This window comes from Schistocerca serialis, chromosome 12 (assembly GCF_023864345.2).
Source record: "Schistocerca serialis cubense isolate TAMUIC-IGC-003099 chromosome 12, iqSchSeri2.2, whole genome shotgun sequence".
NCBI classification, from domain to species: domain Eukaryota; kingdom Metazoa; phylum Arthropoda; class Insecta; order Orthoptera; family Acrididae; genus Schistocerca; species Schistocerca serialis.
In genome coordinates, this window is record NC_064649.1 from 25,894,098 (window position 1) to 25,919,984 (window position 25,887).

Here is a 25,887-nt window from a genome sequence, read left to right on the forward strand (position 1 = left end):
CGTTGATTAGGACGTGTAGCTCAACACTGACTGACTTATTTTCCTTCAGGTCTGTATTTCAATATAATATAGCAGTCTGCTGGCGACACAGCGATTCTACATGTAATTTTTTGCCAAATTGTGTGTCAGCCAAGTCGAGGTTTCGGCGAAAAGGTTTGTTTTTTTGCTCTGCACGCTGGTTCTTTCGTTTTTTGTGGCCGATTGTTCCCTGCAGTCCTTCCTACCTAAGTATCGTTCGAAAGTGAATTTTCGCAGGGTCTGGACTCAACGCAGATCTTCTACTGTTCATCCACCCTCCTTGTAATTCATCACGGCAGGGTTGCCTTGGTTACAAATCGCCATTCTTCTCACGCCCTTGCCGGCGTCTCCGCGTCATAGAAAATCGTTGATCTCGTCCAATCACTTCCCATGTACATTTTTAGTTGTCGTCTGCCGCATTGTCGTAGGCAGTTGACGATTGTTTCTTGCAGGAGATCTAGTACAAAAATCTTTTCTTGTTACCTACCTTATGCCTAATTTAATTTACACATCTTAAGAAATTCTTTACATGGTTCGGCGTCCTATCTCCGTGTTACAATTGTAGTTTCTCTAACAGGTTCCAATTTATTCCTGATATTTTAAGCTAATGAGACTCGTTGTGTTTATTTTGTGTGCCGTCGTGGTTGGTATGTTGGTATGTCATGCTATTAGATCACCACCTTTGCAAACTCTGCCTATCACGTTAATTGCTACTTATAAAAATTTAAGGTAATTCTCAGTCCTCTGTCTCTTCTTTTCCTCAGACTCCTGGTCACATCCTGTCTGAAACATACTTGATTGCTTCTTTGATATTATTTACTGATGTCTATAAGTGATTATTCATCATACCTTTTAATATGGCTTACATGATGAAGTTCTAAACTTTTACCTATCTCATTTTATGCTCGTTTTGTTCTGTCTATACCCTTTTATTTGAGTGGTGGAACATTGTTTCTTAGGTATGGAAGGCTTTTGCACTTCCACCTATGTTTGTCACTGTAAAGCCCTGGCTCAAAGAGAAGTGTAGCGCTCTCAAAAGTGATGCTATCTTTCCCCCTGTCTTATCACAGCTTATCTTTCATTCAGAAAATCTGCACCTGTTATCAAGTCCACCGTTAATTTCGGTATGATAACGAAACTGGCTTCGATCTTCATTTGTTTATTGACATCCGCAACATGATTTTTGATGGAACCCTTCACTTTAATCTCCTTCACTTTCAAGATCATTAATTTTTCATTAGCATTGCATTGGTTAAATAAGTTCTCTAAAATCGCGGTTATCTCGCTTCCGCTGTCTATGACTACATTAATAGGGATTTTCGTTACAATGGCCTTCACAACTTGTTGAATCTCGACCGATTTTGTCTGTTCTTCCTCCCCTCCCTGCATTAAAGCATCCTCTATTGAATCATATGTTAGTCATTTAAGGATTTTTATCTGTGAATTCGAGCCGTCTTTTAGATATGCCTCGATCACTATGTCTCTCTCTTCTACAACTTCTTCTTCACATTTAACTTCGTTTTCCACCCACTCAATTGCCTCTGCCTCTTCTTTTTCCGTGCGAATCCCAAATAATCGAATCGAAATTTCCTTATTATATCTCGTAACTTCCATCATTGTATACACTGGAACCTGTGCCCAAATGTAATTTATCTTGAACTTCCATTGACTGTGAATTATCCTTCTTAATTTCGTTCTCTCTGATCACAGCCTCAAATAACTCTGCAATTCTAATTAGTTCCTCCCTATTCTCTTTTCCCATTGTGCCTTCCTCTGGGAGTTCGTTTTCTTCGTCGATATCCTCCCAATTAATTTCTCCCCAGCATGATGATGTTTTCCTGCATTTGTTTGATCCCTGCTATCCTATTTCATTACCTGCCGTGACAAAATGTTTATTTCTCTTGCTGGTACGTTATCCTCTTGTATTCGGCTCTCCTAGTTTCAGTCTTAAATAACTCTGCAATGCTAATTACTTTACCTCTTATGTGGACTTCCGTTATGCCTGCTTCATTTTGTTCCGGTAGGCTTTTTTTTTTGGTAAAATCCTACCAACCTGATGTTTGCGACATCTTGACTTCTTTCGGTCCCTGCAGTTCTATTCCACCATCTTTCACCTCTCGTGTCAAAGCGTTTACTTCTTTCGTTACGCCGGCCGGTCGTGCGGTTCTGGGCGCTTCAGTTTGGAACCGCGTGACCGCTACGGTCGCAGGTTCGAATCCTGCCTCGGGCATGGTTGTGTGTGATGTCCTTAGGTTAGTTAGGCTTAAGTAGTTCTAAGTTCTAGGGAACTGATGACCACAGACGTTAAGTCCCATAGTGCTCAGAGCCATTTATCATTCTTTCGTTACGTTGCTGCTGCTTGCTTGGATAGGTGCCCTGTTCTCCTTCACCCGCACGCTCTCTCGTCAATTGGAGCGTTTATTGGACTTTGGTGGCCTTATCTCCACGTCTTCTTTCGGTTCTTCCTGTCTTTGTTCAACTTGGTGACACGGGTTTCGTAGCTGGTAATTTGTCGGCCTGTTTGTTCTCCAATACTCATTGCGATTACCGTTATTCCCTCTGTAATTGTTATTGCCCTTCCTGGGTGGATAACCATTCCTATTTCTTACTCCGCACGTGTACCCATTTCTCTGTTGGAATCGATTGTCATTTCTTGGCACGAAATTATCACACGTTTCGTAATAACTGACATTCCTTCGTGCAGTCTCCGGCGCATTTCGCGGTCTTTCATTTATGTTTTCACGTGGGTTTCGCTTTTTTTGCCTCAGCTTCCGAGAATATAGATTCTAATTCTCTCATAATTCGTTTGAAGGCTTCCACATCATTGCCTTCACGCCCTACCATTGACTGTTAGTATTTTAGTGGCGTGGCAACTTCGTGGTACACAATGTAATCAATTCTACATATCTGTATGGCGCATCTGAACATTTTTTTTTTTTTTTTTTGCATTGCTAAGAAAAATTTTACGGGGCTCATATCTCCGGAAATCTCGAAGTATGGATCTTGTAGTAGTTCATACTTCATCCGATTTTGCGCTTCACTCGACCAGTAGCGTGAAACTCATCTCTGAAATCTTCATATGATCGACACGTAGCTGCTACGTTCTGCATCGTTTCTGCTCCTGGTCCAGACATATGGGCACTTATAAATTCTAGTTTGTGTGCTATTGTCCGATGTTCTGGTAGTCCTACCCCGAACTGATCAGTGAAGGTTCATGGGTGTAGTGAGTTTCCTTCACGGAAAACCTGAAACTTCCCTGCAGGTGAGGAAATTACTGAAGTTGTACCTCGTCATGCTACCTTACGAAATTCGAGGGTCATCGCCGCTCCTCTTTTCGATCATTTCACGTGTCAGTCTTTCAGGTTGTGGTAAATCCATTGGATATTGCCCACTGCAACTTTAGCCTAGTTTTGCTTGATGTTGTTGTTGAAGTCGTCAGTCCTGAGACTGGTCTGATGCAGCTCTCACATGCTACCCTATCCTGTGCAAGCTTCATCATCTCCCATCTTCTGAATCTGCTTGTATATTCATCTCTTGGTCTCCCTCTAAGATTTTTACCCTCCACGCTGTCCTCCAATGCTAAATTTGTGATCCATTGATACCTCAGAACATGTCCTACCAACCGGTCCCTTCTTCTTGTCAAGTTGTGCCACAAACTCCTCTTCCCCCCAATTCTTTTCAATACCTCCTCATTAGTTATGTGATCTACCCATCTAATCTTCAGCATTCTTCTGTAGCACCACATTTCGAAGGCTTCTATTCTCTTCTTGTCCAAACTATTTATCGTCCATGTTTCACTTCCATACATGGCTACACTCCATACAAATACTTTCAGAAACGCCTTCCTGACACTTAAATCTATACTCGATGTTAACAAATTTCTCTTCATCAGTAACGATTTCCTTGCCATTGCCAGTCTACATTTTATATCCTCTCTACTTCGACTATCATCAGTTATTTTACTCCCTAAATAGCAAAACTCCTTTACTACTTTAAGTGTCTCATTTCCTAATCAAATTCCCTCAGCATCACCCGATTTAATTTGACTACATTCCATTATGCTTTCTTTTGTTTTTGTTGATGTTCATCTTATATCCTCCTTGCAAGACACTGTCCATTCCGTTCAACGGCTCTTCCAAGTCCTTTGCTGTCTCTGACAGAATTACAATGTCATCGGCAAACCTCAAAGTTTTTACTTCTTCTCCATGGATTTTAATACCTACTCCGAATTTTTCTTTTGTTTCCTTTACTGCTTGCTCAATATACAGATTGAATAACATCGGGGAGAGGCTACAACCCTGTCTCACTCCTTTCCCAACCACTGCTTCCCTTTCATGCCCCTCGACTCTTATAACTGCCATCTGGTTTCTGTACAAATTGTAAATAGCCTTTCGCTCCTTGTATTTTACTCCTGCCACCTTCAGAATTTGAAAGAGAGTATTCCAGTCAACACTGCCAAAAGCTTTCTCTAAGTCTACAAATGCTAGAAATGTAGGTTTGCCTTTCCTTAATCTTTCTTCTAAGATAAGTGGTAAGGTCAGTATTGCCTCACGTGTTCCAATATTTCTACGGAATCCAAACTGATCTTTCCCGAGGTCAGCTTCTAGCAGTTTTTCCATTTGTCTGTGAAGAATTCGTGTTAGTATTTTGCAGTTGTGACTTATTAAACTGATAGTTCAGTAATTTTCACACCTGCCAACACTTGTTTTCTTTGGAATTGGAATTAATAAATTCTTCTAGAAGTCTGAGGGTATTTCACCTGTCTTATACATCTTGCTACCAGATAGTAGAGTTTTGTCAGGGCTGGTTTTCCCAAGGCTATCAGTAGTTCTAATGGAATATTGTCTACTCTGCGGCATTAGGTCTTTCAGTGCTCTGTCAAATTCTTTACACAGTATCGTATTTCCCATCTCATCTTCATCTATGTCCTCTTCCATTTCAATAATGTTGCCCTCAAGTACATTGCCCTTGTATAGACTCTCTATCTTACGCTGACCGTAAACTGAAGTATACAATTTCTTTTACATTCTACTAAATCTATGTTGTTGCATTTTATATCCAATGCACAGACTTTTGCACATCATAACAAATCATTAATCACGTAATCGATTGTACAGAAAATGGGAAAGCTCTATCCGCAGTTTTATTGGTTTATGATAAGAATACTACTATGGACTATGAAGCATCTGGAACTTTGTAACCATACACATTCACATATTAAAAGTAGGAAAAATGTTGTCACTGAAGCTGCTGTCCTCACAGATGCAGCAACAGGAGATCTCTCTCATATCCAAAATACCAATGATTCCACACAATTTACACAATAATTTTAAGTGACTTCAGTTCCCAATCAAGGGATTTGTGAAAGTATACCGAAGGCTCCAAGTCAGAGAGAGTGGCAAAGGATATGGACAGAGAGGAAGGAGCATAGGATGGACAGAGAGTGGGAGGGCAGCAGGAGGTGATGCACAGACAGAAGGGGATGAGGATGGGGATGCACAAAGAGGGGGGAGGAGGAGAAGATGGGCAGAGGGTAAGGGGGGGGGGGTGAGTAGTTTAGGACATATATCCAGTTCCCATATATGTTTAGCAGTTATGAAACATTTCCATGTTTGCTAGTCTTGTGTAAGTGTGTCTCCTTCATAATTGTAAGCGAGGTACTGAACTGGAAGCTATGCAAACTTTTACAAAAAAATCTAGCCCACTTTTATCTAACAAACTTGCATGTAAAAAGTGAAAGGTAAGTTTCACATTATCAATACCCATAGACTTGTTTGATGTAACTCCTTGTGGTAGTCTAGTCTGTGCAAGTCATAACTACTGCAGCCAACATCCATTTGAACCGGTTTACTGTGTTCAATACTTGCCTTTCCTCCACAGCTTTTAGCCCCCTGAACATTCCTCGATTACCAAATTAATCATTCATCAATGTGCCAGTACGCTTCCCATTGACCAGTCCGTTCTTTCCACCAAGTTGTCCCAGAATTTCTTTTCTTGTCGATTCGATTAAGTACCTTTTCATTAGCTGATCAGATATCCCATTTAATCTTCAAAATTTTTTCATAGCACTACATTTCAAAAGCTTCTGCTGTCTTCTCATCTATACTACTTCTCATCCAAGTTTCACTTCTGTATGAGGCTGCAGTTGTAGCATAATCTGATTTACCTGTACGCACCTGCTATCGGTAGCTGCATCTCTGTTGAATCTAACTGTAAAGTGGTTGTAAAATGTAGGCTATTGTCAATGCTGTAACCTACACCATATCAGTAGTTACACCTCTGTCAAATCTGACTAAAAGTGGTTGCAAAAGTTAACTATTGTCAATGATGTAGGCTACACCAGGTTTGCAGTTCAAACACTTTACTTGCTCTTTGATGTTGAAGATCTACAGTTTATGGCCAGACCGAGTCTCATTTATTATAATTTATGGACAGATAAACAGCTAGCCACATGCTACACTCTCTTGATATCCTATAAGATTGTTCGAGAGCAGTAAACTAACATAGGCATATTGATACACAATAATTAATGTGTGGCAAGTAGGTCATTAATGTGTTTGCTAACTGTACTGTCCTCTCAAGTAGATAGTCATATCAAAATGAAAAATGATGTGCATAGTAAATATAATTTAGAGGTAACAACACAGTTCAAAGTTTCACCCTATTATCACAGTAGATGATTACAGAAGTTTGACACAGTCCCTGATACTAATTACATATTCACTATCCAATTAACAATTTAAAACAGTCACTAAATTGCAGAACAATCTTCAAAATGCAAAATTTATATAAACTTGACACAGTTCATAAGTCATGATTTGTGCTAACTAGTGTGCAGTAAATTTTTGAATATAGATTTTACTCATTCCACACCCTTCTGCAGAAGGACTAAACTGGTTCCCAGCAGCCTCTCTTTTATAAGTTTGCAATAACTAAAATTACAGTTGGCTATTGTTGTTTGCTGGATTTTCCTAAGCTACAGTTAAAGATTTATATTCCTGATTAACTGAATAGTCAAGATACATTCATCTGAATGTGAATTTTCAGGTGCAACAATAATTTCTGTTGAACAGTACTGTCTATTTGCCAAAATATGCTATTCTCTTTCAGTAATAAGGTTTTAACTATGAATGCTAATTTCTCCAAAATCAAATGAGTGAAAATGCTTCTAACATACACACATGAAAAAGTTTTGCATCACCCCGGTTCCCAGCACTCCTGAAGACAGACATTGACTGTGGATGTTGTATCACAGACACAGTCCCTTTGACTGTTCAGAGATGTCACTTAGCCCACCCAAAGACGTAAACAACCATGCAAGAGCAGCGCCTATTAGACGGAGGGGGTCAGACAACTGTTCAGTTCTAGTCTTTCCACCAGGAAAGAGGTACACAGCTCGTGTTGTCTGTAGTTCAACCGTGCCTAGATGGTCAATACCATGGCTCAATCGCGTCCGCATTGTTACTTTATGTGAGGAAAGACTCTCAAGAAGGGAAGTGCAGGCGTCTCAGAGTGAACCAAAGCGATGTTGTTTGAACATGGATGGAGATACGAGAGACTATCTGGCTATTTCTGAGCCGTGGCCATTTTTTTATTTGTGTGCCAAACATGTTTTTGTGTAGTTGAACTGACCTGTGGATATTGCTAAAAATGTTGTGAAGCTTAATTCGTTACTCCACAACATCAACTTATTCGACATGACAACATTTGACTACCACTGTTTCGCTTTCCTTTTCAACAGAGTTTCACTTTTCTTTTCAAGACATCCATTCTATTCAAATAGTCTTTCAGAGTCCTTTTCAATGTCTGACAGAGCTACAGTTTTACTGTAAAACTTCAAAGTTTTTTGTTTTTCTACCTAAACTTTAAATCCATTTCTATGTTTCTTCTTGGCTGCTGTGCATATCAGTTTGTCCACATACATTAAAGTGTTTGAACTTTGAATATTTTCTAGAATATAACAGTAATTTCAAGGGTGATTTCTGCAGCAATATATATTTCTTATTTCTTTGGCTAGTGGAAAAATGCCACCTATAAATGTATTGCCAGTATTTCAAATTTGGGTGAATTAAAACACTGTATGGGTCTATATATAAATAATTGGAAAAATGAGGAATGTATTTTACACCTTTTCCTTTTTTTCTTTTTTTGAACTGATGAGAAAGAGATTCTGTAGACATATTATAAAACAATGAACAATAGCAATCAAAATGTTGTTTCATTATTTCACAACATGACATAGTATTTTACACTCTAATAAAGGCCACTCACAATAGTTGTTAAGATGGTGCTTTAAAATGACATGGTAGACACACCATAAGTTTTTTTGGAAACAGACTCAGTCCACAAAATCCTACAAACATAAATTTTGTACTCATTTTGTACTCTTTTAAACTGTATCATCGGTATGTAGCAACTAATGTCTTGTGCTGTGATGTGGCCATTATGGCTAAGAGAAGCCTGCAGAAGTCTATGTATTTACAAACTAGGTAAATGACAAATAATACTTTACAAACACAATATTTATTGTTGAAGCACAATTTTTCTTTGCTGTATTAGTGAACCATGAGTGATCATTGACAGAAAATACTTTTCCTGTAACTTTCTGCTGAACTACACACAAAACCCTTTGTGATGAAGCAGGCTGGGGAATTTTTATTTCCAATCTTGTTTTTCAATTTTAACTAATTACCATTAACATACTTGAATATCATCTTCATTTTCATAAAAGAGAAAGGTTGGCCCTCAGTCTTAAAGAATATAACACCAGATCTAATTTTGGGCTTACTTTTATGAATGTAATTGATTTTCTAATTTATTTTGACTATTCCTAGTTAGTATCTTGTATTATAGGGCGAAATCAATAACTGTTTCTTAACTTAAATTCTATTAACTTAAATTCTGTACTAATTATAAGCACTAGGAAGATGAAATACTAGTAATCTTACAGTACCGTATCTATTTGGCTCTATTCAAAAACATCTCAGCAAAACCAGCTCTTAATTAATTCCAAAGTAATTAACAGTTTTGTCAAAAGTATTGTATTTGTTAATTTCATGATTTAAACAAATAATTAGGCCTAACTCTTGCAGTAGAAAAATGTTAAAAAGAAGCATTGTTTCGATGTATTCAGTTAATCAAATGAAGTAAGTTTTAATTATAATTTCTGTAAATTAAACATTGAACAATGTGTAGTTTCAGGGCCTATTATTGTGATAATATATAAGGGCCCAATTTTTGTTCACGAGACAGTCAGTCCACGGCTGAGTTTCAGACGAGAAACCTGTATTTGTTAGAATGACAACAATGCATCAACTTAACAGTGAAGTAAGTGTTACACCAATAGCCCGGGTGTTAAAACAATGACAGTGTCTGTTCCATACGTACCTGATTATTCCGAAAGAACTGTGAATTATGTGGTTATGTTTTTACTGCTCATAGATGTTCAATAGGAAACTATTGTAGCAGTATGTGGATGTTCACCTGCAAACTATTAATGAGGATTATCAAAAGTTAAACAATAGTGCACTGGTCATATTAAATGTGTATATGGGGGGTTGTGAAAAGTGAAAGTAAATGTCTCTGAAACACAACTGTGCACGTGTTTGCTACATTATTTACTGCAGTCAGTGTCCAAATTACAAACCCCCATTTTTCAGCCGGTGTAGCAAAGCAGTACACTGACACCGAGGACAATAAAAGAATAAATAAAGCAGGCAGAACTGCTATACCTTCGTGAAGATATGATCATCACAGGTCACAACATGTGCGTAACGATACAAAACTCACTCATTGTTTCCCTGTCTCAAGTATACAGTGATTTAACAGAATATTTACAGTCAGAGATGCAATTTCTGCTTAACATTAATTTTCATATTAGATATACTTTTAAGTTTCTGAGTATATAGATGGTGATGGTGTTTTCTTAAACAAGTCAAATTTACTCAGATGCCCTTTAACGAAGACAAGGCAGTTGTAAATATACAGGCCAGGCACTGTCATCATATTTGGTTTCTTAAAATAATCTCAACACGATTCATATGGACTAAGTCCTGTCATGCACCTTATGGCTTTCTTTTGAGATTCAAACATTAATTTTGAGTCTAAGTAATTGCCCCATAATAATATTCCATAACTCAGGTGAGAATGGAAGAATGCAAAATATGCATATAACAGAAGCCGTCTACTGACACTGCTCCTTAGCTTGCACAGCAGATAGATGACACATGCCAATTTGCCACAACTTCCATGTGTGGGTATCCCAGGTGAGATTTTGATCTATATGGAATCCTAATAATTTTACTGTTTTGTTATCATGACTGGAAGCATTCAGACTGAATACAATAGCTTCAGTTTTACTATAGTTCTTCTGTAGTACATTTGCCTCAAACCAAGTACTGCACCCCTTCATTGCCACTACCATGCTCTGTTGCGTATTTTCAAGGATAGTATCACACGTGATGAGTTTTATGTCACCAGCATATAGCACTGATCATGTGGTACAGCTGCAGGTTAATCATTTACATAAATATTGAAAAGGAAAGGTTCAAGAACAAATTTTTGAGTGTAGTCAGGTGTTTTTTTTTTTGTCAAGAAAATGGTTTGAAAGTTGATATTACACAGTATTTTAACAGGGTCAGAACTGGAACTTTTGTATGGTTACTTACAAGTTGCCATTCGTCTTCCAAAATGTTTCAAATACTCCATATCAAGTTGACATATTCCACATCCATGAAGATTCTCCATCATAGTATTTACAAACATAACATGTGAATGAATGATTGATGGAATACATAGTTGACTAGTTAAATATTAATTGTAACTGTATACAGTTAAGATGCAAGAATTCCTAAGTATTCTACCAAAGCATCAGTGGAGATTATAATGCCCTCCCACCCTTCTGACTAGACTGCTACCTCACTCTTCCTTTGAAACTGGTGATAAGTCAGTTTTGACATATGTTATTGTGAAGTGCATTGATTTATAAGGTATATTCCAAGCAATGCACAAAATTGCTTCCATGTTTCACATTAATCATATATAAGTTTATGAATAGCATACCTTATTGTAATAGAGCAGGTCAAAGCTGTCCACTTGTTCTTATACCATTCCTGACAGTAATTATACTTTTTTCAAGCAGTGATTATATCTTTTTCTTTATTTGATCTATTTGTGTGAATGTCATGCAGGGAAAAGTGTTGTAATCTGATAAATTGTCAGATTTTCACCTGTAACCAGTTCTGTAACCCAAGTTTAATGTATTTTCTTATTCCATTTTTAAATGATGGCATTCAGTTTTTATGTGCTGCAGTCTTTCTCTGAAATTGTAATGATGTGAAAACATGTTTCAAGGTACAATGTGGTTAAATATCTATAAACAAATAATTGGTTGAAATTTAAAAAGCATCACAGCTGAGAATATCTTGTCACTACCATATTTAATAGTATATCTGTTATACTGCGACTCTACTACACACTAATAATTGGTAAGTCAATGAATTTAAGCAGAAGTATTACCCACCACCCATTACAAGCTGAATACATTTTGAAATAGAAGCTAGTGGAAGCTAACACACATTTCCATTCTCTGAGGGGTAAAATTGTTAAGACATTAAAGAAACTCAGTTCCTTTGCAAGTATCATGTATTCATTGGTAAAAGACTTGCATTTGTTTCAAGGTACAATATGGTACATGATCAACTAAGTACGGCAAACTGTTGACATGTTTTAGAAATATTTCTAAAAATATATAGTATTTTACTACCATAAAAATCTGTACACCCTCTCCCCTTCCACCCATGAACCGTGGACTTCCCATAGGTGGGGAGGCTGTACAGATAGCTGTACCATAGGTGCAACCACAACAGAGGGATATCTGTTGAGGAAGCCAGACAAATGTGTGCTTTCTAAAGAGGGGCATCAGCCTTTTCAGTAGTTGCAGGGGCAACAATCTGGATGATTGATTGAACTGACCATGGTGCATCAACCAAAACAGCACTACTGTGGTGGTACTGCCAATGGCTGGAAGCAAGAGGAAACTACAGTTTCCAATGGGGATGTAGCTTTACTGTATATTTAAATGATGATGGGATCCTCTTGGGTAAAATATTCCAGATATAAAGAAGTCCCCCATTTGGATGTCCTGGCAGGGTTTACTCAGGAGGATGTTGTAATCAGGAGAAACAAAACTGGCGTTCTATGAATCTGAGCATGGAATGTCAGATTCCTTAATTGGACAGGTAGGTTAGGAAATTTAAAAAAGGAAATGGATAGGTTAAAGTTAGATATAGTGGAAATTAGTGAAGTTTGGTGACAGGAGGAACAAGACTTTTGTTTGGTGAATACAAGGCTGTAAATACAAAATCAAATGGGGGTAATGTGGAAGTAGGTTTAATAATTAACAAAAAAATAGGAATATGGATAAGCTACCACAAACAGCATAGTAAATGCATAATTGTAACCAAGATAGACATGAAGCCCATCCCTACCACAGTAGCACAAGTTTATATGCCAACTAGCTCTGCAGATGATGAAGAGATTGAAGAAATGTATGATGAGATAAAATGAATTATTCAGACTGCTAATGGAGACAAAAATTTAATAGCCATGGAGGACTGGAATTCGATAGTAGGAAAAGGAAGAGAAGGAAAAGTAGTAGGTGAATGTGGACTGGGGGTAAGGAATGAAAAAGGAAGTCACCTGGTAGAATTTTGCACAGAGCACAAGGTAATCATCGCTAAAACTTTGTTTGAGAACCATGAAAGAAGGGTGTATACCTGGAGGAGGCCTGGAGACTTCAGAAGGTTTCTGATAGATTATATTATGGTGAGACAGAGATTTAGAAACCAGTTTTTAAATTGTAAGACATTTCCAGGGGCAGATGTGGATTCTGACCACAATTTATTGGTTATGAAGTGTCGATTAAAACAGAAGAAAGTGCTAAAAGGTAGGAATTTAAGGATATGGGACCTGGAGAAACTGAAAGAACCAGAGGTTGTAGATTGTTTCAGAGGAAGCATTAGAAAACGATTGACAAGAACAGAGGAAAGGAATACTGTAGAAGAGGAATGGGTAGCTTTGAGAGATGAAATAGTGAAGGCAGCAGAGGATCAAGTAGGCAAAAGGATGAGGGCTAGTAGAAATCTTTGGGCAACACAAGAGATATTGAATTTAATCAATGAAAAGAGAAAGTATAAAAATGCAGTAAATGAAGCAGTTGAAAATGAATACAAACGTCTCAAAAATGAGATTGACAGGACGTGCAAAATCGTTAAGCAGGGATGGCTAAAGGACAAATTTGATGATGTAGAAGCATGTATCACTACAGATATGAGAGATGCTGCCTACAGGAAAATTAAAGATACCTTTGGAGAAAAGAGAACCACTTGTATGAATATCAAGTGCTCATATGGAAAACCAGTCCTAAACAAGGAAGGCAGAGCAGAAAGGTGGAAGGAGTATATAGAGGGTCTATACAAGGGCGATGTACTTGAGGGCAGTATTGTGGAAATGGAAGAGGATGTAGATGAAGCTGAGGTGGAAGATATGATACTGTGTGAAGAATTTGACAGAGCACTGAAAGATCTAAGTTGAAACGAGGTCCCAGAATTATACAACATTCTGTTAAACTACTGACAGCCCTGGAAGAGCCAGCCATGGCAAAACTTGTCCATCTGGTGAGCAAGATGTATACCCTCAGGCATCAAGAAGAATATAATAATTCCAATTCCAAAGAGAGCAGGTGTTAACAGATGTGAAAATTACCAAACTTTTAGTATAATAAATCACAGTTGCAAAATACTAACATGAATTCTTTACAGACAAATTGAAAAACTGGTAGGAGCTGACCTTGTGGAAGATCAGTTCAGATTCTGTAGGAGGTAATACTGACCCTATGACTTATTTTAGAAGATAGGTTAAGGAAAGGCAAACCTACATTTATAGCATTTATGGACTTAGAGAAAGCTTTTGACAATGTTGACTGGAATACTCTGTTTCAAATTCTGAAGATGACAGGTGTAAAACAAAGGGAACTAAAGGCTATTTACAATTTGTACAGAAATCAGATGGTAATTATAAAAGTCAAGTGGTACAAAAGAGGAGCATTGATTGTTCCAGGTTACGAACATTGCTTCATGTGATGACCATTTGCATCCATGACAGCCTGGAGCTGCACTACAGTTGCCCAAAATATCACAGGTGGAATGCTGGCTACCTCCCTCACTTGCTAAACTTCAACATTCAACATGTGTTAGTATCTCATTCACAAAATCTGTCCTTTGGGTAACCCCATGGCCAGAAATCACATGAGCTCAAATCTGATGAACATGTTGACCACACATTTTGGAAAGATCAGCCAATGATTTGCCCAAAGCACCTCAGTCCTGTGAAGCAGAGACCAGATATTGTGAAGCAGATCACAGTGACATGTCCCATTCATGCTGCATGTCCTTGGGCCTTGGGGTTCAAGTTCCTCAAAGAAAATGGACCGGTACCAGCACCTAATATTAAGTCATGACAATAACACTGCTAACAATGCAAATCCTGCAGTGTGCAGTTTGAACATCATTCCCATTAAGTCAGCCATACATTAAAGAGTTTTGTGTCTACACTGGCTAACAAAAGTTTAATTATAACTGACCTGTATATACACTGTGTCAATTAGCCAGAGGTTTTCAATCATGTTGGGTAAATATATAAATTGTGGTTTATGGACTACTAATATGTGCAGAAATGAGGGTGATACATTCATTGGCAATAAGCATATTGCCACTGTTAATACTTGATAAGTGCAGCTGCTGGCCTGTTTTATGTGAACTACGTATCTAAATTTATTAAAAAAGAAGCTGATTGTCATGCTTTGAGAATGATAAATTTGAACAAAAAAGAAAAAAAAGAAAGAAAGATTTCAAGCTATCACCCACAGCTTTGTTTTGATAATTTAACAATCATATTACTAAACCAAACAGTTCCAGGAGCAGTGATAAAAAGAAGAACAGTTACTGATTTCAGCAAGTAAAAACAGGTCAGTCAGGTTACATTACAACAGGAGTATAGCATGCTGTTGGTCTTATATTCTCACACCAGTATATGGAAGCATTCAAAACTTTTATATTCAATGGACAGGGAAAGTTCAACTCAAAAAACTTCTCTTGATTTTCAATCTATGCTCTTCTAGTTACAGTTCGCCAAACAGTTTAAAGAGATACAAAAATATGGAGATAGACACACCTGCATGTATAAGGAAATTACTATTAGGAAGTAGGAGTACAAGCTAGCCCTCAATGTCCAGTAGAAAACCAGATTTTAACATTTAGTGACTTGTTTCTATTCTCTCTGACGCTTTGCCCTTCATCTTTTTTTTACTGTTGTTCTCATTAAAGGTGAGTCCTTCTCATCCTGGGTTCCAACTGAGCTACCCTTCCTTCTTAATCTTTTCCAACCTGTCCCACACTTCACATTGAGGGAGAAGCCATTAGTTCAAAGAGCTAGTGTGTCCCTTTTACTTCTATATGTGTCTGTCGACAGTATTCCACATTGTGATGTTTACCACTCAATAGTAACAAATTTCATAATCACTGCAAACAATATTTCTTGAAAATCTATGGGTGATTGTATTGGAATGACCGCCAACGTACATCACCTTGACTTAAACTGAAATGACAAATGCACAACTAAGAAAAGATTTAAAGTAATAATACCAGAGAAGGAAAGCTGCTACTCACCATATAGCAGAGATGCTGAGTCACAACAGAAACAATAAAAAGATTCACACAATTAAAGCTTTTGGCCATTAAGGCCTTTGTCAGCAGTAGACACACATCTACACACACACACACACACACACACACACACACACACACACACACACACATATAAACGCAACTGGCACACACATCTGCAGTCTCAGAGAGCTGAGACCACACTACGAACAGCAGCACCAGTGCATGATGGGAGGGGCGACTGGGTGGGAGAAAGGAGGAGGCTGGGGCGGGGAGGGGGAGGTATAGTATGGTGGGAGTGGTGACAGTCAAGTGTTGCAGTTTGGATGGAGGGCAGGAGAGAAGGTGTGGAGGGGGGAGGGGGTAAGGAGTGGAAAGAAGAGAAAATAAAAGACTGGGTGTGGTGGTGAAATGACGGCTGTGTAGTGCTGGAATGGGAACAGGGAGGGGGATGGATGGGTGAGGATAGTGACTAACGAAGGTAGTAACCCTCCTGGCCTCAACCTTTGTTAGTCACTCATACAAATACCTGGGTGTAACACTTTGTGGAGATATGAAATGAAATGATCACATAGTTTCAGTCACGGGTAAAGCTGGTGGTTTAATGGTAGAAGTGCAATCAGTCTGCAAAGGAGATTGCTCACAAATCATTCATGCAACAGCTTTAGAATATTGCTCAAGTGTGTGGGACCTGTACCAAATAGGACTAACAGAGGACACTGAATGTATATAGAGAAGGGCAGTATGAATGGTCACAGGTTTGCTTAATCCATGGGAGGGAGTCACAGAGATACTGAAGGAACTGAACTGGGAGACTCTTGAAGATAGACATAAACTATCCCAAGGAAGGATATTAACAAAGTTTCAAGAAATGACTTTAAAAGATTACTCTGTGAATATACTACAATCTCCAATGTATTGGTCACATAGAGATCATGAGGATAAGAGTAGAATAATTACTGCACACACAGAGGCATTCAAACAATCATTCTTCCCGTACTCCATATGTGAGTGGAACAGAAAGAAACCCTAATAACTGGTACAATGGGATGTACCCTCTGCTCGTGGTGGTTTAAAGTACAGATACAGATCTAGATTTTGTAGACAAGCTCCTCATTCCTTATCTTATCAGTCCATCTAATTTTCAACATTCTTCTGTAGCAACACACTTCAAAGGCTTCCATTCCAGATTCCTCCATACCCCATTACCACACAATACTGTGCTCCAAACGTTCATTCTCATAAATTTCTTCCTCAAATTAAGGCCTATGTTTGATACTGGTAGACTTCTCTTCTCCAGGAATGCCCTTTTTGGCTGTGCTAGTCTGCTTTTTATGTCCTCCTTGCTCTGTCCATCTTGGGTAGCAGAATTCCTTAGCTTCCTTTATTATCTGATACCAAATTCTGATGTTAAGTTTTTCACTGTTCTTATTTCTGCTACTTCTCCTCACTTTTGTCTTTCTTCAGTTTACTGTCAGTCTGTATTGTGTACTACTTAGACTGTTCATTTCATTCAATGTATCCTGTAAGTCTTCTTCACTTTCACAGAGGACAGCAATGTCATTGGCAGATCTTATCAGTGATATCCTCTCATCTTGAATTTCAGTCCCACATTTGAACCTTTCTTCTATTTCCATCATTGTTTCTTTGATTTGCATACTGAACAGAAGGTGCAAAAGACTACATCCTTGTCTTGCGACTACATCCTTGTCTTGCAGCCATTTCCATCTGAGCACTTCATTCTTGGTCTTCCAGTCTTATTATTACCTCTTGGCTCATGTACATATTGCATATTACACATCTTTAGCTATAGCTTACTCCTATCTTTCTCAGATTTTTGAACATCTTGCATCGTTTGACATTATCAAATGCTCTTTCCAGCTCACTAAATCCAATAAATGTGTCTTGATTTTTCTTTAGTCTAGCTTTCATTATTAGCTCCAATGTTGGAACTGCCTCTCTGGTGCCTTTACCTTTCCTAAAGCCAAACTGCTTGTCATCTAGATCCTAACAAACATTAGAGAATCATAATTTGTACCACTACAGCCTCCTGAAGGTAAATCACATCCAGGAATTCTGTATCCAATGTATTATTTTTTTCAACAGAATTTTCTGTTGATATTGAGAAAGGATTATTGAAATATGATGGAAAATCCTCAGTGCTATAAAAATAATGGAAGAAGTAAAGTTAAGAGGACCCATATTCTCCCATGGCTTGTTACAGACTAATAATGTAAATATTATTTATTGGATTGAGTAACTCAATTATATTTGTTTGCATAACTACATAAAAATGAAAAAGAATGACTGCATATTTCAGATTAAGATGGAGAGATCTGATTTCCCTTAGGCCACTATGTACTGATGCAAAGCTACTGTGATACAGTTGCCATCACTCCGGGAACAGCTACTATATGACATGCATATTGGACAACCCTTCATTAGTAAACCCATCCATACTGCTGAGTGTCCAGTTAACATGCAGCTAACACTGCTGGAAACATAACCTGAAACAGAACCATGCAGTACTGAATTCCAAGCTGAAGTAGCGAAGCATTTCTGTTTCCACATAGCGAGTACGGTTTGTGCAGGCAGACACGAACACCGTAAACAAGATGGACGGTAGACCCCGCTCGGCCGATCACCAGCATCATTCTTGTTGCCACAGAACCAGGCAGAAAGCTTCACTAATAAATACTCTGAGAGAACACATTTGAAGTTGAAGAAACCACCAGTAAAAGATTTGTTAAAGGACAAAGTTCTTCATAGTCAAATATGCAAAGTGTTTGCAAATGTCTACCAGTTTGTGAAGAAAGAAGCTGTGCTGAGTGAAACTAAAATTCAAATTGAAATGAGTGGCTGAAGCCCCTGGTGTATTGTTTATTTACATTCAGCGAATCAGGCGAGAATGGGAAAGAGTCGAGGCAGGCAAATCTTTGACATTTTCAACACCTCATAAGGAAAGGCTAAGAAGATCTTGAAAAGGCAGTTTAGAAATTTTAATGAGGAAGTTGTTCCCTATGTCATGAATAATTTCTACATCACAGATGAAGAAGATCTACTTTGAAGGAACTTAATAAAAAGTTAGAGTTGTATAAATTCTTAAAAAATTATAAACACATTTCGTAAAATTCTTTGCACTCTAGGATTTAGGTAGAAGAAAATGGTGAATAACCAGGAACAAAGTAGTGCAAGGCAAAAATGTACTGTTTACGTTAAAAGTTATCTGAGACTAAGGGTGTAAGCCTCTTCTAATTGACTATATGGATGTGTTAACACTTGTCATGCAGCATCATATTGATGGTCTGTTCACAGATTTGAAAGGAAGCGGAATTATCATGATCCATTCTGGCTGGGAGGGCAATTTTGTACCAAATTCTTATACAATGTGGTAAGCACCTTTACATCTGATGGCAGCATACAGACTGGCAAAAGAAAATGAAGCAATCATGTTACAGGAGAAGCTAATGAAATAGCTGTACTAGTAGCAGTGCACCACAACTCATGGATAAGCGCTCGGCAATTACACCATGATTCAAGTATGTCTAGAGGTAGTATTGACACAGTACTGCATTGTCATAAGTATTAATCATAACATATGTCATTGCATCACGAACTTCATTGCACTGATTTCCATAACCGGGAAGTGATTTCTGAATGGGCACATCAACAGATGCAGATGACCCCACATGTTATTTGCCAAGCTCCTATTTTCCAATGAGTCTACATTCACCAGCATAACATGCATTACTAGAGTGTAGACAATCCCCACTGGTTATAGCAAGTTGACCATCAATGTCCTTGATTGGTTAACATATGGCGTGGCATTATGGGAAACGAACTCATTGGTCCATACTTTATCTATGGCATGTTGAATGGACACAAATACTAAACGTTTCTGGAACAGGAACTACCAGTACTATTGCAGGATGTTGCCCTGAATGTTTAACAGTGTACATGGTTTCAGCATGATGGTTGCCAAGTGAATTATGCATTTGAAGCATGGGAGGTGTGAGACCGTGTTTACACTCGTCATTGATGGATTGACAGAGGTGGTCCTATCAATTGGCCTGCTAGGTCGCCGGATTTGACATAATATTGTTTCTTTCTGTGGTGATATTTAAAAGGTATGGTGTACTAGCAAGCACCAACAGGCCATGACAACAACATCGACTGCATCAGAAATGCCTGTGCTGACATTCCCGCAGATATGCTTCTGTCCTGTGTACAGTCATTTGAAAAGTAAATCACTAAGTGTATTTAATTTGGCAGTGCTACGTCTGAACACGTACTCCATTTGGAAAAGCAGAGTAGTGTTTCCTTCAAGTCACAGCCACAATGGCAAGTCGAGTACTCCCCTGTCTGATAAGTTGGAGGAAGCAATGTTGCAATTATAAGTTATGAAATACTGGTCTGTACTAACCTCACAGCATGGGGATGGGGACCCATGTGGCACTGGATATTCAAGGGCCATTGAGTAGCATGTCATAAATTATGATTGTGTACCCATTTCTGTTCCTGAAATTACAGTGCCACCTATGGCAAAATGAAGATGATGGCATAGATTTTACCATAGAATCATAATCTCCAATAAAAAAATGTGGGTTTCCACTGAAGATTTCAATAGGGTGGGGGGGTCGAGTGCAGTATCTTTGGATGTCCACCTCTGACACAAAAAAATTCAATTTTAACTTTTTTTTATCTAATATGTCATCTGTTATAATGAACACCCTGTATATGTATTTAAGTTTACAAAGTATCACAAGTATCTCAGGCATTTTTTCTAGGAGTAGTGCAATAACAGTTGTAACCATCTGCAGGCTCTCTTTTGTTGAATATTTCTGTCATGATGGTCAGTGACGTAAGAAATATTTATCTTTTAGTACTTTTGCTTTGTCGTTAATTGAAAATGAAAAATCAGCAAAAAAATTGACTGTATAGGTATAATAATTGACTGTATAGGTATAATAATGAGAAAAAGAGAATTCAGAAAAGTCTTTACCTTAATCTATCTAATTGGGCTTAAATGTTTCTCAGCAGAAAAAATCATTTTAGTTACATGCCACTGAGCACATATGTACATGTCAAAATATTACAGATTGTGGAATAAATATGAGAGAAATTGAACTTGTTTCTCAGCAGAAAAAATCATTTTAGTTACATGCCACTGAGCACATATGTACATGTCAAAATATTACAGATTGTGGAATAATTATGAGAGAAACTGAACTTGCATTCTAACTCTAAGAAAGCTCATACCCAATAGAAATAAGAAGACAGAACTATTCCAAGTTCTCTTATCTTAAATGAAAGATTGCATCCAACAATTACGTGTCTTTAGGAGCTATGAGTTGCAGAGATTAATGAATCCAAGCATCTGTTTACTAGCAGTAAAAATAAGTTTACAACACTACACAGCTCAAAGACCAGGTGAAAAAATGTGAAACAAATAGAGTGAAAGTATTCAGCATTGTGATAGGCATGCCATTGCTCCACCAGAGGCTCAGCCAACCTTGCACGTTGCAGTTGTTGCAGTATGCTTAACTCCCATTCATGCTAAGAAAATACACTGGTGTCCAAAATTAATGTAACAAACCACTATTTCCTCGTCCTGTGTCTAATTCGCAATATAATCATACAGGCTGTGGTGACACTCCTCCCTTTATTTCTTCGTTGATCGTTTGTTGTCCTCGGTGTTGACGTACTAACTGCTACTCTGGCTGAAAAATGGGTTGTGGAAGTACAACTACTGTCTACTGTAAATGATGTGTCCAACAGATGCACATATATGTTTCACCCCCAATACTACACAATTATATGGCCATTGCACTATTGTTTTAACTTTTCATAAGCTCATTAATAGGTTGCAGGTGAACATCCACATACTGCTGCAATAATTTACTGTTGAACATCTATGGGCAATAAAAACCTAACCACAGAGTTCACAGTTCTTGAAGAATAGAAAGGTACATGTGGAGCAGACACTGTCATTGTTTTAACACACAGCCTATTGGTGTAACATTTATTTCACTGTTAAGTTAATGCATTGTTGTTATTCTAACGAACACAGGTTCCTCATCTGAAACTCGGCCATGGACTGACTGTCTTGTGACCAATAACTGGGCCCTTATATATCCGCACAATAACAGGTACTGAACTTACACATTGTTTAGTGTCAAATTTACAGAAATTACATTTAAAACTCAACACATTAAATTAACTGAATACATCAGAACATTGGTTCTTTTTTACAGTTTCTTCTACTGCAAGATGCAAGAGTTAGGCCGAATTATTTGCTTAAATCATGAAAATCAACTGTCACATGTTTATACTGTTTTGTAAAAAAAGGCAGTCTTGCAAAATTTCTGGACATCTGTGTATATAAAGAAACATGGTTACCATCAATCTCTTCCCTGATTTTACCAACTTGTTTTCACCATACCAAATGACCCACTAAAATCCGTGATAAAACCACACTGATTGACTAAACTCTACCATGTTTCACAGGTGGAAGAAGTAACTTTACCTACCCTCCCTTGGCCATCCCGCTCACCTGTAGATGAAGCATTGCCTATAATGAAGTACAGTCTATGCACTTCAAAAACACAGTAAATTAGTATCCTATGAATCTGACATCAATAAGTCACAGTTGGAACCATTCAACTCATATAAATTTCTGGATGTAACTAGTTGAGGGAATATAAAATGATGAAATGGGAAGATAACATTAGCTTAGTTGTAATTAAGGTAGGTGGCAGACTTTGGTTAACTGATAAGCTACTGAGGAAATGCAATTAGTCTACAATGCAGACTGTTGACAAATTACTTGTGCATCCCACGTAAGAATATTTCAGGTGTGTGGGATCCATACTAAATTCAGTTAACAGCCGTAACATGGCAAAGCATATTGGATATACTGAAGTATTCGATACCGGCCATTAAGAACTAATACGAAACAACGTTTAGCATATGTCTGCAATGTAAATTACATTATTTCTTTTTCCAAACTATACTGTGCAATATGAAATTATGAATAAATGTAAAACTCAGTAGTATGTCAGAAACAAACACTTATATTCACATTTACTTAGATTCCAAATTGTTCTAACAAAAACTAAATATATGGTTCAATTATGGGTGGTTCCATGAGTAACAGAAGGACATTCAGTGATTGTTTTTGTACATTAAGCACAGAAAAGACCAAAATCATGATAAAAGACAAAAAATTTAATATTGTATTTTCTACTTAAGCAAAGGAACACAATGTATGTAATTTAAGAGTTTAAGTTTCATTCATATATTGAGACTTATGTAAAAAAAATGTTCCGGTAACAGAATGACTTAATTCATACATGCATATTGTTCTCGTTTATAATGGAACAATAATTCTGCTCTTCCATTTCCTACAAAAATTCGCAAAAGTTATATCGTGAGGAGGGATAAATGGGAAACAAAATGGTGTACAAGATAAATTCATGAAACTAATATTTTACTAACAAAATAAAAAAAATTGGTTGTAACAGAATGACACTTTCACTTGAAAATTACCAGTTTTATTCTGCACTGCTGACTGGGCGAGGAAAATGGTACTTAGTTGCTCTAATCTATAGTAGGTGCAACTAGTTTCTCTACAATTTGGTCTTTTTCTGCACAACATTTATCTTCCTTTCAGGGAAATGTAAATATATTCTCATTTGCATCATTCTTTCTAAGAAATGAAATTTCATGACCATCTTCAACATAAATCACCTGCTCCACAAAAAAATCTTGATCTGTTTCTTCCAGCATAGGAAACCAGAGCAAAATCCCTTTGACGCAAGGCCATATGATTGATCAGTTCTTGTGAATTTTCTTTGGCTGAAGATTGCTTTTTAAAATTGTGACCAACCTCTGGGGAGATAGTGAGTAATACTGGTACTCAATAATACATAGAGTGGTAAGTGTAACAGTATGGATGGGTTTTGTCTGCTCTATTGGAACTATTACCATCCACATTTGATCTAATTCCTCTCTATTGTCTGCAATTTGCAAGCCAGAGATATAAAAAATGTTTATGCCATGACATCTTTTACATGCAATTTTTGCAAAGTCCTCAGCACCCGATAGTATGTGTTTCCCTGCTTTGCAGATATTCCAGACTGCATGCTTTACAGTCCATGACACCTTTGCCATGTGATGTGGCAAAGAAGTCCCATGAAATACTTATTCCATAGTGTTCTCTGAAAAATGTCAAGTTGGCAAACAGGAAACACTACTTAAATTGACTGGCTGCACCATCACTCCTGAATGTGACAGATTCTACCTCTGGGTAGAATCTTATTAGGAAAGCAAGCACTGAATATTTGTTATGATCAAGTTCATAACACAAGAACATCCATCATTTTGTGAGTCCCAAACATATGCTGTAAACAAAGTGATTAGTGGTTTTGACCAATGGGTGCTCTGGACTTCATTCTGCAGTTGAACAGTATAATTTTCTGCAAAATCTACCTGTACCAAGATGTTGTTCTTGTTTGCAGAATTCTTTTTGTCTTCAAAAAATTTTGATTGTTGTCTTTTAACAATTGTATGTTGTAAGACTTGGGGTAGCATGTTTGAAAGAGCATCAAGTCTCTGACCAACAGTAACATGAATCTCTTTCAGAGTGATTCGCTGGTTCACTGTTTGCCATTGGGTCCATTTGATAATCTTCTTCATTAAATTCTCATCCAAAGAATACTTATCTTTCAAAGATACATTTGCACACTTTTCACATTTTGACATCATGCAAATTTCTTTCTCTTGATTGCAGACTATTGTGCTAATGAAGTCAGAAAATGTGGTTTTCACTTGTGGAACAACCTCGTTTATAACTTTCAGACGTAGTTTTACATTCTCACGGTAGCGGCAGAGACAAACATTGTGCAGTGTACCTGTGAGGTGCACACAAACTTTGGTCTCAATGCATAGAACTTTGAACAATTTTATTGGCATGTTAGGGAATTCCTCTTGATATATAGCATGGGGTTCTTTCAAGGTTATGATCATGTACCCCTTCTGAATTTTGATTTTTCCACCTTCCTTATCCTTCATTATCACATAATCTTTCATTCCAGGAGTTTGCCATGAAATGTCTTCTTGAACATAAAAAGTAGCAATGGCTTCTTCTGTGCCTGGATTTAGGCACTGAATCTGATTTTTCACCTGTTGTCTGCTTACTAAAACTTCATGATCAGCAACTAATTCAAAGACAACTTTCTTGCACTTTCTTGGACTTCTAGGTAAACAAGTTTTCACATGTTTAACTGCTTTCCTTAATGAAGCAGGAGATTTATGTGGACTACTTGTGTAGATGAGAAGCATCACCACCATACCTTCACTGCTGGCTCTAACTTTATTTCTGAATTTCCTTTGATTGAGTTTCTCTTTTTCTCTTAGCTTCTTAAGTTGAGCAGCAATTAAACTTTGCCATTTCAGCCTTTTCCTTTCCCTGTCCTTCCCCTTAATATCATCAGTTAACCCCTTTTTCCTTGAGTTGTTTCCAGTATTCTCTCATTTTCTCAGCTGATGTGAGAGGCATGACAATAACTGTAAAAATGAAGTATCTTGTTTGATAATTACTGTGGAAACACTGTAATTGTTAGAAATAAGCCAATATTTATTTTAAATAAAAAATTCTATTTAATATAGTGATCTTCCAACAACACAATACATAAAAATATCTCTATTATTTAGGCATAATACTTACTGATCTTCAAAGACAATTAACATTCTATTGCAGTACATAGGAAATCAGTAACTTGCTTTTCTATAGGCAATACTGAGGTTTTCTTATAATTTGGCATTACTATTGCTTCCCAGAGAAAGCAAGGAGAAATACTGTTTATCAAAATAGTTAACTCCATTCTGCATCTAGTATGCAGCCATTTAGTCCTTTAATTTTAATCTTTACTAAAGAAGCATGTTAACTCACCTTTCAGCAGTTACTCTGCAAACTCACTGAATGTAAGTTTCATCTCCCTGAAAAGTACATTCTTGGTTTGTGGGACTTCCCACTTGCCCTCCAATTTATACTAACAGTATAGCCAACATACAAAATTGCAATATAGCCAACATTTATGTAGACCTACATCATCTTAAGGAATGTCAGTCAAATTCAGTTATAAAA